Raw genomic sequence first — 12,418 nt, 5'->3', positions numbered from 1 at the left:
TGTTTTTGTTTTCTGTAAATCTTGTTCTCTTTCCTCATGTGAATAATCCCATTGAAAACAATTAATTACTTGTATAATTCTGTTATTGGCTAAATGCTTGTGTAACTCAGGCAGGATTTATCTGAGGGTTATTTTAATAATCACCTGCCTTTTTGTTTGATATGCTTAAGTACAGTTTATGTAGTGTAGCTCAGCTCAGCAACACTACATAATGAAAGTATGAAATGACACAGCTAAGCTACTCTTAACATTTTAACAACTTTAATAATTTACTGTTATGAGAAAAAGATAAGGAGGGAAATGTGGCAGAAATTTAGGGGCTTTTTGAGACCAATGGGTAAAATATTTTAATTTTATAACGGTTGAATGAAGGATCAAAAAAGAGTTAATATCTACAGTATCTTAGATATGATTAATTACAGTCACCAGACAAACATGCTAAAGCATAATTTATCACTGTGCACTAAAACATCTAACTGAAATAATAACATGAAAAAGTCTGGATTAAATGAAGAAATTACTAAGTAAGTACACCTCCAAGATGTTGCACAGGACCTAACTTTAATCAAGTATTAATACAGCAAGTAAATACATAATACAGTGCAAGCTTTCACCCATTGTCAACTGAATTTTGCAAATAGGCAAATAAATAAACAATTGGAAAGCAAAGATTATTGATAAGAAGATGTATTTTATTACTTTGACAATGATAGCTTGGTTTTAAAAGTTTTAACATGTTATAATGTATAATAATTATAGTACAGGGCCCCAGACTGGTTCCTATAGAGTACCCAGCCACATGTACAATAATCTTACTGTAATACAGGGCCTGTATGCTAAAGGCTTAGTAGCTATTACTTATAGACAGTCCAATTTACTTCCGTGTGAGTGCTCATGGTACCAAGGATTACTTTTGATTGTGTTTTCAGACTGGGCCAATGTGAAGTGAAAATAATTCTTAGCCATATTAAGCCCATTACTGTATCACCTTTTAAATTATTGCTGAGAATTAGGGAAAGATAGTCAATTTTCTGTGCGAACTGAAGAGCATGGTTTAGCACAGGGATTCTCAAACTGGGGGTCGGGACACCTCAGGGGTCGCAAGGTTATTACATGGGGGGGTCACGAGCTGTCAACCTCCACCCCAACCCCACTTTGCTTCCAGCATTTATAATGATGTTAAATATATTTAAAAGTGTTTTTAATTTATAAGGGGGGAGTCGCACTCTGAGGCTTGCTATGTGAAAGGGGTCACCAGTAAAAAAGTTTGAGAACCACTGGTTAGCAAGATTCTATTCTATGTAGCCTATATTTAAGTGAATTTAGTTGGAGTTACTTCTACCCTCATTTTTAGTGATTGTTCCTTTTGAACATACAATGTCACATTTATTAGTTGGGCTTGTGCTGTTTCCAAATTTTAAAACTGAAAACTTCATTGTAAGATTGCAAATCCTTTCATCATAAAAGCAAGATACTTTTTTTATGTCTAATCCAAAATGGCCAAGGTTTGGCAGATCTGCACACTACCTGGCACACTAAGTGGTGTAGACAAAACTGAGCCCATAATTTGTTTTTCTCTAACAGAATTTCTCTAATAGAATAAACCACCCAACTCCCAACCATATCCAAACAACTTGAACAGTTATTTCAAAATCCACCAGCAAGACATCAGTTCTCTAATCTACAATATTTTAAACAAGGAACTGAGTTTCCCCTCCCAGTTCAAATACTGTATAATAAATCTCTTTTCAGGTTCATTGTGACCTCCAGCTCTTAGCAAATATTATGCAGATACACACACAGTAGTTGTCATCTAACTGATGATCTATGAACTAGCATTAATGTCAATTAACAGTAACTGAGGTAGAGCAGACTTTTGAAGTTGAAGATGCTCCTGCTTAGCTGAAGATGACTTGTGTGAAGTTCCCATTGATAGAAAGATTACGTTTAGAAGCCTAATTCCTTTTCTCCTCATATATTCTCCATTTCATTTATGGTTTATACTCTCATCCCATGTACACTAGTGCAAAGCTGGAGTCAACTCTGGTTCTGAGAGTTTGAACTTGATATCCTTCTCATGTTGCAACACTGTCTGAGCTGAGCTGGTTCTCGGATGATATGACTGAAAAAAACTGGCTGTAGCTACATTCTGTCTTCTGCAAAAAGAAAAGGAGTACTTGTGGCACCTTAGAGACTAACCAATTTATTTGAGCATAAGCTTTTGTGAGCTACAGCTCACTTCATCGGATGCATAATTAAAGTGGAAAATACAGTGAGGATGTTTTTATACACACAGACCATGAAAAAATGGGTGTTTATCACTTCAAAAGGTTTTCTCCCCCCACCCCACTCTCCTGCTGGTGGGGGGAGAAAACCTTTTGAAGTGATAAACACCCATTTTTTCATGGTCTGTGTGTATAAAAACATCCTCACTGTATTTTCCACTTTAATTATGCATCCGATGAAGTGAGCTGTAGCTCACGAAAGCTTATGCTCAAATAAATTGGTTAGTCTCTAAGGTGCCACAAGTACTCCTTTTCTTTTTGCGAATACAGACTAACACAGCTGCTACTCTGAAACCATTCTGTCTTCTGCTCCCTTCTGTGGGAGAGATGGGAATTTGGCTGTAACAGCATTTTCTGAATTTTCTAGTTCTGTAATTCACTTACACCCTGGGCTGTCAATTGATTTAACTGGAGTTGGTCTGATATAACTGGAAGGGAATCAGAACCCTGTATTTTACTTGTCAATTTCAATCTTTACAATTAAAAGAATGAATGTTTTTTTTTCTCCACATACACACACCCCTCCAATACTGCAGGGATTATCAAAGTTTTCATACTATGTGTTATAGGGTGACTGGCCTCTTTAAGGAGGGATGGGGCCAGCAATACACCTCATAATCAATTAGCTGCTTCCCACCCTGAAGTTGCAGGACTAAAGATGATCAGGTGATATCTTAATGCAGACTTAGTCCTTATAAAAGGACTGAGTGATATCAGTCTGGCAGTTGGAATCACAGGTAGTAGGCTGCTGTAGATAGAGCTGAGCTGGGGTTGGCAGGTGGCTGGGTACTCTATAGGAACCAGTCTGGGGCCCTGTACTAGAGCAGGGAAGGATGCCAGAAACAGAGCCTAACAGGGGCTGAGAATGGTATGTTGGGGAACCAGCCTTGGAGCTGAGTGCTGTATCCCAGGTCTCAACTCTGATGGCCTGGGGGAAAGGGGGGATTTCCATGTATTGGATTATTTTCTTTTTCATTTTGCTTTTAAAAAAACTTTCAAAAGAAAACAATACTGTAAAGTGAAGTACTCAAAATATTAGGAAATGTCCAAATTAATATTTCCTATGCAACCATAATCTAGCTCCTCTGTGCCTATGTATTATGATACAGTATAGGATTATATGATCACATACTATTTTTACAACAGAGCCACTCCTTTATTTAATGTGTAGACTGGACCCTTTGTGGGGATGAAAGAGGGTTGTGTAGTGAAGGAGGCTGTTGTCTGTGGGACCCCGCTTCACGTATATCAGAAGTTGTGTACCTGTCATGAGCCTGGGAGACTTTCCTAGAAGGGAAAGGAGAGTCTCATGGTTAAGACCAGTTCTCTGCCACAGTAGAGAGAGGGATTCTTATCCCTGCTTCTGTCACAGGGTTCTTAGGTAATGCTAAACTTAAATTAAAATAAATATTTACACTTGGCCACTAAGGGCGGTTCCTCACTTTCTGAGTGCCCAACTTGTGAAAGCAGGGATCTCATAAATAGTAGTTCTAAGCACTCAAAACTGTGTTATAAAATTCTAAGTCCAATGAAAAATCTGGTGTTATATGTGACAAATATTGCTACCCTAGACAGTATTTTAGTCCTCCAGGAACTAAAAGTAGTGGCTGGTGATTGTGAGTCACTGAGACTGTAAACAATGCCTGAGAGGTACCACCCAATAGAGAAGCTACGTATACTGATTGAAACTGGGTTTTTCCAGAGATTCAAAAGGGCTTGTGTAAGAAGATGACCTTGAACTGAAACAGATCTTCCTTTTTAATTCAGCAAATGGACAGGACTTTTTAATGCTAGGGGACCCCAATCCTGGAGGGAAAAAGTGAAAGGACTCTAGCCTACCAGGGCCCCATAGGTCTGATAGTTGACTTACAGTAGGTTTATTAAGTATATAGGACCCTTTATTGTTTTTTATATGTTCTCTCTGATGATTTTTGCCTTAAGATTAAATGTATGTAGTGAGTTTGTCAGGTTTTAGAGAGGAGTTGCTTGTAAAGAACAGCGATCCCTTGGCCAGTTGGCATCAATGGCACAGACACCCATGGAAGGGTCAATAGGACCTTAAAGACATAAAAGCAACAATAACAAAAATACCCTTTTCAGAGTAACAGCCGTGTTAGTCTGTATTCGCAAAAAGAAAAGGAGTACAAATCCAGGTTTTCTGATTTGTGCTGGAAATGGCCCATCTGATGATCACTTTAGATAAGCTATTACCAGCAGGACAGTGGGGTGGGAGGAGGTATTGTTTCATATTCTCTGTGTATATATAAAGTCTGCTGCAGTTTCCACGGTATGCATCCGATGAAGTGAGCTGTAGCTCACGAAAGCTCATGCTCAAATAAATTGGTTAGTCTCTAAGGTGCCACAAGTACTCCTTTTTTTAAAAAAAAAAATACCCTTGTGTATTTAGGGCCACATTGTGCTTTCTGAGGTCCAGAATTAAATCTGCTTCAACTTGATATACATTTCAGACTCTCCCACATCCAAGGATTTTTTTACAGGCCCAGTATGTCCAGTACTCTAGATTCCTTTCCTGCCTCCAGATGAACACCAGTAGGAAGAGCTGTAGCTGGTGGGATGGGCTGGAAATGAGACTGGGACTTTATGATTTCATAACATGTATTTTTATACAGCATCCAAAGGTTCAAAAAAGTTATTCTATAAAATCATTATAATTAAAAATGTTGAGTCTTCTCTCACTAACATTGTCTACAGGCCAAAGTATTCCAAAATACTGGACTTTCACTGTAATAAAAAAGAAACTGGCCAACACAGAGTTACTGTAGAGATCCTAAAACATGAAATGCAGCAGCTATTCTTGAAACTCTACCCTACTGCAAATAGGGGCATTTTTCCTTTGAAGTCAAGAGAGCTACTTCTGTGGGTAATAGTTGCTGGATTAGCAGCCAATTTCCAGTAGCAGAGTTTTCTGGTTTGTAATTTAGCATTATCAGAACAAATACCTTATCTCAGTTAGCATGTGTTTTTTTGACAATGGCTTTGAAGTGTCAGCTGTACTCAGTTTTAGCGTTTGATACTCTACAAACAAGTGTTTTTTAGTTCAGCTACTTTACCTTGTAACTCTCCTGCTTTTGTCCAAAGACTGTATACAGTATATGGGATTTCCCAGTTATGTGCATGTGAATTGTTGGACTTGGCAGTTCTCCATGGTCACCCTAGTCAGTGCTAGACATCTAATTTATCAAAAATAGTTGCCCTAATTTGGCCAGGCTCCTTAATGTTGGCACACTTTTAGAGCTAACACCCTTAAAACGGTATCAGTTTGTCTTATAAGAGGTAGAAGCTATTGGCGTGATAGCAATATCTTCTAATACTTGCTATAAGAATATCTATACAATACTGATGAGGTGGTACTTTGTTATCAAAGGCAATTACACTTTTGGAAGGTTGTCCCCTGCCCTACAGTCTTTCCAGCCCTATATCACCCTTCCTACATTATTTCTCCATGAGTGGATTATAGAAAATGCACTGATGCATTGGTGACAAATTCTGCCTATACTTAGTCCTGTGAGGGTAGAAACTGGTTGCACGCTGGTGCTTAATTAGGGAAAAATACCACTCAAGGAACACTTACTTCTCATTTTTCAGAGGAACAGCCGTGTTAGTCTGTATTCGCAAAAAGAAAAGGAGTACTTGTGGCACCTTAGAGACTAACCAATTTATTTGAGCATGAGCTTTCGTGAGCTACAGATGAAGTGAGCTGTAGCTCACGAAAGCTCATGCTCAAATAAATTGGTTAGTCTCTAAGGTGCCACAAGTACTCCTTTTCTTTTTACTTCTCATTGTCTTCAGAGTAAATTCTCAGAATGACTGTCACATTTCAGTCCTATGTGTTGCGTCACATTCCACTTCTTTCTTTCCAAAATTCATGAGCACTCATTTGAAATGTCACCCATGCAGCATAAAAGAATGCTAAGCCTTAGAAACTATTCCAGTACAACTTACTGTACTATGCTCCAAAGAAAATGAAGTATCAGTTGGCTTTAAGTAATTTATGTGAATAAAATGCCTGCCTGCCTTTTTAAAATCTGACAGCCTATCTACTGTAGCAGGATATATAAGTTGGTAGTGTTACTATGAGATCTGTTATGCTTGATATGGATAACCGTGTAGAATACAGGAAACACTATGCCATAGTAAGACTGTTTTTCTCCTGGGTAGCATAGGGTAATGGAGATCATACAGTACCATGTAACAAATCTCTAAAATAGTGGATGCAATATGACTTAGCTAAAAATTAAAACAACAAGGAGTCAGGTGTCACCTTAAAGACAAACAGATGAATTTGGGCATAAGTTTTTGTGGATAAAAAAACCCCACTTCTTTAGATGCATGGAGTGAAAATTACAGGTGAAGGCATAAATATACTGACACATGAAGAGAAGGGAGTTACAAAGTTTGCAGATTATACTAAACTGCTCAAGATAGTTAAGACCAAAGCAAACTGTGAAGAACTTCAAAAAAAATCTCACAAAACTAAGTGATTGGGCAACTAAATGGCAAATGAAATTTAATGTAGATAAATGTAAAGTGACGCACACTGGAAAAAATAACCCCAACTATACATACAATATGATGGGGGCTAATTTAGCGACAACTAATCAGAAGAAAGATCTTGGAGTCATCGTGGATAGTTCTCTGAAGACATCCACGCAGTGTGCAGTGGCAGTCAAAAAAGCAAACGGGATGTTAGGAATCATTTAAAAAGGGATAGAGAATAAGACAGAGAATATTGTCTATATATATATATATATATATATTGTCCTTATATAAATCCATCGTACTCCCACATCTTGAATACTGCGTACAGATGTGGTCCCCTCATCTCAGAAAAGATATACTGGCATTGGAAAAGGTTCAGAAAAGGGCAACTAAAATGATTAGGGGTTTGGAACGGGTCCCATATGAGGAGAGATTAAAGAGGCTAGGACTTTTCAGCTTGGAAAAGAGGAGACTAAGGGAGGATATGATAGACGTATATAAATCATGAGTGGTGTGGAGAAAGTGAAGAAGGAACGTTATTTACTTGTTCCCATAATATAAGAACGAGGGACCACCAAATGAAATTAATGGGTAGCAGGTTTAAAACAAATAAAAGGAAGTTCTTCTTCACTCAACGCAGAGTCAACCTGTGGAACTCCTTGCCTGAGGAGGTTGTGAAGGCTAGGACTATAACAGGGTTTAAAAGAGAACTGGATAAATTCATGGAGGTTAAGTCCATTAATGGCTATTAGCCAGGATGGGTAAGGAATAGTGTCCCTAGCCTCTGTCTGTCAGAGGGTGGAGATCGATGGCAGGAGAGAGATCACTAGATCATTACCTGTTAGGTTCACTCCCTCTGGGGCACCTGGCATTGGCCACTGTCAGTAGACAGGATACTAGGCTGGATGGACCTTTGGTCTGACCCAGTATGGCCATTCTTATGTTCTTACCTTATAAGTGGAGAACCAGTGTTAACAAGGCCAATTTAGCACCCTGACTGAATTGGCCTTGTTAACACTGGTTCTCCACTTGTAAGCCATTCTCAGACTGTAGTCCATACACCAATTGCTAATGTTTACATATCTGGCTTGGTACATGACAAAGTCTCTCCTTTTCCCAGCTGCTAAATTGCCTTAAAAGACCACTACAACTTAAGGAAATCTTACTCAATTGTGTATGGCGTGAGGAAGGGATATTCTCTGAGACTATGTCCTCTGAACCAGAAAGTACTGGTTTGGGGCTCCGTCAGGCTATCTTGGCAGCAGGTCAGTGTGGAGAGAGCCAGGGAAGCTGCAGCTGGGACCAGGGAAAGGGACACATGGACAGAGGTGCCGGGAGCCTAGGGCAGAGCAGAAGCTAGGTAGCAGGCTCCCTGGACTATGTAGCCCCCTTCCAGGTACAGGTAGGGGATGGGACAGGCTTTGGAGGGAGCCACCCCACTGCTCTCCTAGGTCTCCCCCAGCATTCTCTAAAACCTCCCAACTCCCCTCTGTTCCCTCCTGGGGCCTTCCCTTGCCCCCCACGTTTCCCACATTCAGAGCAAGCTTCCACCACCTCCCAGGTTCCAGCACTTCCTTTTTCAGGACTCCAACACTGCTTACATAGCACTTTCCATCAGTAGCTCTCAAAGCACTTTACAAAGCAGGTCAGTATTGTTATCCCCATTTTACAGATGCGGGAAAACAAGCCCAGGAAAGGGAAAGTGACTTGCCCAAGGTCACCCAGCAGGCCAGTGGCAGAGCCCAGTCTTCTGAGTCCCGGTCCAGTGCTTTATCCACTAGCCCACATTCCCTCCCTCCTGTGGTAAAAAGCTCATGGTAGATGATTTTCTAAGTTAAAAATATGATGTAAAGAAAAACCAGGAAAGAGAAATAAGCTGGTGTTGGTAAATTGGTGATGTCATGAAATGAGAAAATTTATCTTGTAGTCCTATGTAAGCAACATTCTTGTGTGCCTAAAGACTGTGGTATCTGGTCCTATACCCATGCCTGGACAAATAGGTATGCTATTCTGTTGATATTACCAATGTGGTTCTCGACAAATCCAGTGATTCCTGGTATTCAGCCAAAGACAACTTGAATTGGGAGGGGGTGTAATTTTTTAAACTTTTGTATCGGTGTTGTATAGCATGCTGGTCAGATCACAGGCCCTGGTCCAGCATATAGTTATGCATGTGCTTAACTTTAATCAAATTATTCACATGTATAACTTGTCACAGGAATGGGGCCTTAGTTTAGAAGCAATTTACAATATTTATGTGAAGACACACCTTCTTCATTCACTAGTCTTTTTTAATCACATTTCTCATTTTCACTAGCTTAATCATGGAGTCAAAATCCAAAAATCCTTTGTTCTTGGAGTATCTGTTAATTAACAGTTGAGATCACTGTTTGCTCTTTATGGTATTCAAAAGATCACAGCACTTCCCATACAGGGGTATTCTCTCTACATCAGTGGTTCTCAAACTTTTGTACTGGTGACCCCTTTCACACAGCAAGCCTCTGAGTGAGACCCCTCCCCCCCCCTTATAAATGTATAACACTTTTAAAATATATTTAACACCATTATAAATGCTGGAGGCAAATCGGGGTTTGGGGTGGAGGCTGACAGCTCGCGACCCCCCGTATAATAACCCCACGACCCCCTGAGGGGTCCAGACCCCCATTTTGAGAACTCGTGTTCTACATCCAGTTCAAATGATATAGCAATAGATTAACATGAAGTTAACTGTGTCTGGTTGGGTTGGTGTGTGCACACACACGCAACCTTTGTATTTCTAGACCAGTTGTGGTTCCATGAGAGCATGTTCCTGCCTCTTCATTGCCACAACTTCTGACCGTACGACTGGTTAAAACGCATTTTTCGGTTTCCAGGGTGTTCCTTTTTCTTTGTCTCTCTGTGTATTTCTGCCCCAGTGTCCCAAGTGCCCTGTTGGTACCTTCTCGGAAAGGGTATCTCTGCACTGCTCTCATTGGGTGTGACGTCAGTTTGTGTATATTTGCCCAATTTAGCTTTGATCTAGCTAATGTGGATACTACAGCAGTGAAGCCTTGGCAGGATGCACTTCAGAGCAGGCTAAACAAGCCTACCTAGGAATGCTGCATGCACTGCTGCAGCTTCACAGCTACCAGACCAGTACCTGAACTAGCTAGATTAAAGTTAACTCAGGTATGTCCATACCTTGTGATTGCAATGCAAACATATCTGCCAACTCTTTCTCCACTAAAGGGGCCCGAGTTCTCATTTCTTTGTTTTCTCTAGTGCTTGCGATTGTTCAAGATCCTACTGCAGTTTTTATAACAGTGGTATGTTCAGTGGTAACAAACAGCGTCATTTCATTTTGGTCTCCCAGCCAAACTCCAACTCGGGTAACTTACATTCTGTCTCCCTAAAATCCTCGTGCACTTTCAGTCTAATCCGGTATTGTTCATTTCCTGTAACTGTTAATGTTGCTGTGAGCTGTTAAACCACAGAGGGGGATTCCATGCTGTAAAAGGGGGTAGTAGTAGACAAAGTGATGCCTACATACAGTGATGAGCTGCCAAAATCTTAACAACCGGTTCCCTATACAAAGTTCTGATTTAAGGGATGTGCCACAGTGTGTATTTTTTGTACCTTTCTCCATAAGAAGTGGCAATGCATGGAGTCACTGGGAGTCAGACTTAACAATAAAAAAAATAAAAAAAAACATTTTTACATGTTTATTACAATAGAAACAAAGTATTGCTTTATTAAACGTATATCAACAAAATGAACGAGGCAAGTGCGACCCCTGTTAATAAAATAATAAACAAGACCGGGGTGGGCAAACATTTTGGCCCAAGGGCCACATCGGGGTTGCAAAATTGTATCGGAGGCCGGGTAGGGAAGGCTCTGCCCCCCCAAACAGCCTTTCTTGCCCCAATCCGACTCCCACCCACTTCCTGCCCCCGACTGCCCTCCTCAGAACCCGGAACCCATCAACCCCCCCCGCTCCTTCTCCCCTGACCACCCCCTTCTGAGACCCCCCCACCCTAACTGCCCCCCAGGACCCCACCCCCTACCCAACTTGCCCGGCTCCCTGGCTGCCCTGACCCCATCCACCACCACACTGACAGACCCCAGGAACTCCCATGCCTACCCCACCCCGTTCCCCGTCCCCTGACCGCACCCCCAGAACCTCTGCCCCCTCCAACTACTACCTGCCCCTTATCCAACGCCTCCTCCCAGCCCTGGCCCAGCCCCCTTACCATGCTGCTCAAGGCAGCGTGTATGGATGCCATGTGGCCCGCTGGAGCTCGCAGCCCCACCCCCTTACCATGCCGCTCAAAGTGGCAGGAGCTGCCGAGCTGCCCAGGAGCGGTCCAGAGCGCTGGCACCAGCAGCGTGGCAAGCTGAGGCTCTGCGAGAGCGGAGAAGGCGGGATAGGGGCCAGGGGAGCCTCCCTGGCCGGGAGCTCAGGGAGCCGTAACAATTTTTAAAAACCGGTTCTAAAACTGCTTCAAAATTTAACAACCAGTTTGCATGAACTGGTGCGAACCAGCTCCAGCTCACCATTGCCTGTATACCCCTTACAACTGCACAAGGGTGTGTTGCTGCAAGACTTTCAGTCATTAAAGGCCCTGTAGAAGTGCAAAACCTTATCTGCCATTTGGACGAGACCTCTGAACACAAAACATTAGGGTCATTTCTTTCACCCAGCCTCTTGCCTGACTTGTCTCACTGACTAAAGTTTTAATGTGAGGTAGAAAAAATGGGGCTGAAAGGTCAGGGTGACTGTTATTTACTTACAAAAGGAAGACTTAATCCTAAAATTTCAGGGACCGCTGAGTAATTATGTAACTTCAGGAAAATACCTTTGTGTTGTGTAAGTGAGGGTAAGGATGCCTATAGAACAGGGCAGTTTATCTGTATAATAACATGGGCATTGTGTCTAGTCTGTACTTGAGTAACTAACCAAGTATAGTGAAGGCCAAGTCCTCATTCTAGTGTGAAGTCAAGGAAAGGTTAGCCCTTTCTGCACACCATAAAACATGGTAACTGGGGAGTATCATCTCTTGTGAAAGATGTGCTAACTTAACTAACTGGTTCAAACAATGCTGACTCCTCCACCAATAACACAGCTTACTAACACTAATTACTTGGTGGTTAACCCTTTAGATATAAGTTGTACATTTCCTCATAGTTTAAGTTGTGAAAGCTAATTGTCATTGCACCCTGGGACAGCATGCACAGGTCTACTGCTGCCCATAGGTGGAGACCCAGTTCCCTGGCTGCACCCCAGTTGAATCCTTCAGGAGGAGGCCCTCCTGAACAACACAGTGAGCAGGCATTTTGGGGGTTAAAACCCAGCCAAGATTTAGTCAGCTCAGGGAGGCACAGCCCATCTGAGAGCTAATTACAAGCTGTAGAAACCACTTAAACTTCTCTCTGTAAAGAGAGGCTGGGGTCAGGCCAGATTAACCCATAGGCTAATAAGGCTATAGTCTTAGGACCTCCTATTTTTAGCTGTAGGCCCTTCATTCCATATTGAAGTAACAGCTGAGCGATGGTAGCAGGGCCATTGGAATTTTTTTGTCTTTGCACAAATGAATCCATCAAGATTGTGAATTCAATTTATGGTGGTTGTGATTTTCAATTTGTGGGCTAAGTAA

Source organism: Caretta caretta, chromosome 10 (assembly GCF_965140235.1).
Source record: "Caretta caretta isolate rCarCar2 chromosome 10, rCarCar1.hap1, whole genome shotgun sequence".
Classification (NCBI taxonomy): domain Eukaryota; kingdom Metazoa; phylum Chordata; order Testudines; family Cheloniidae; genus Caretta; species Caretta caretta.
Note: the sequence above shows the minus strand (reverse complement) of the source record.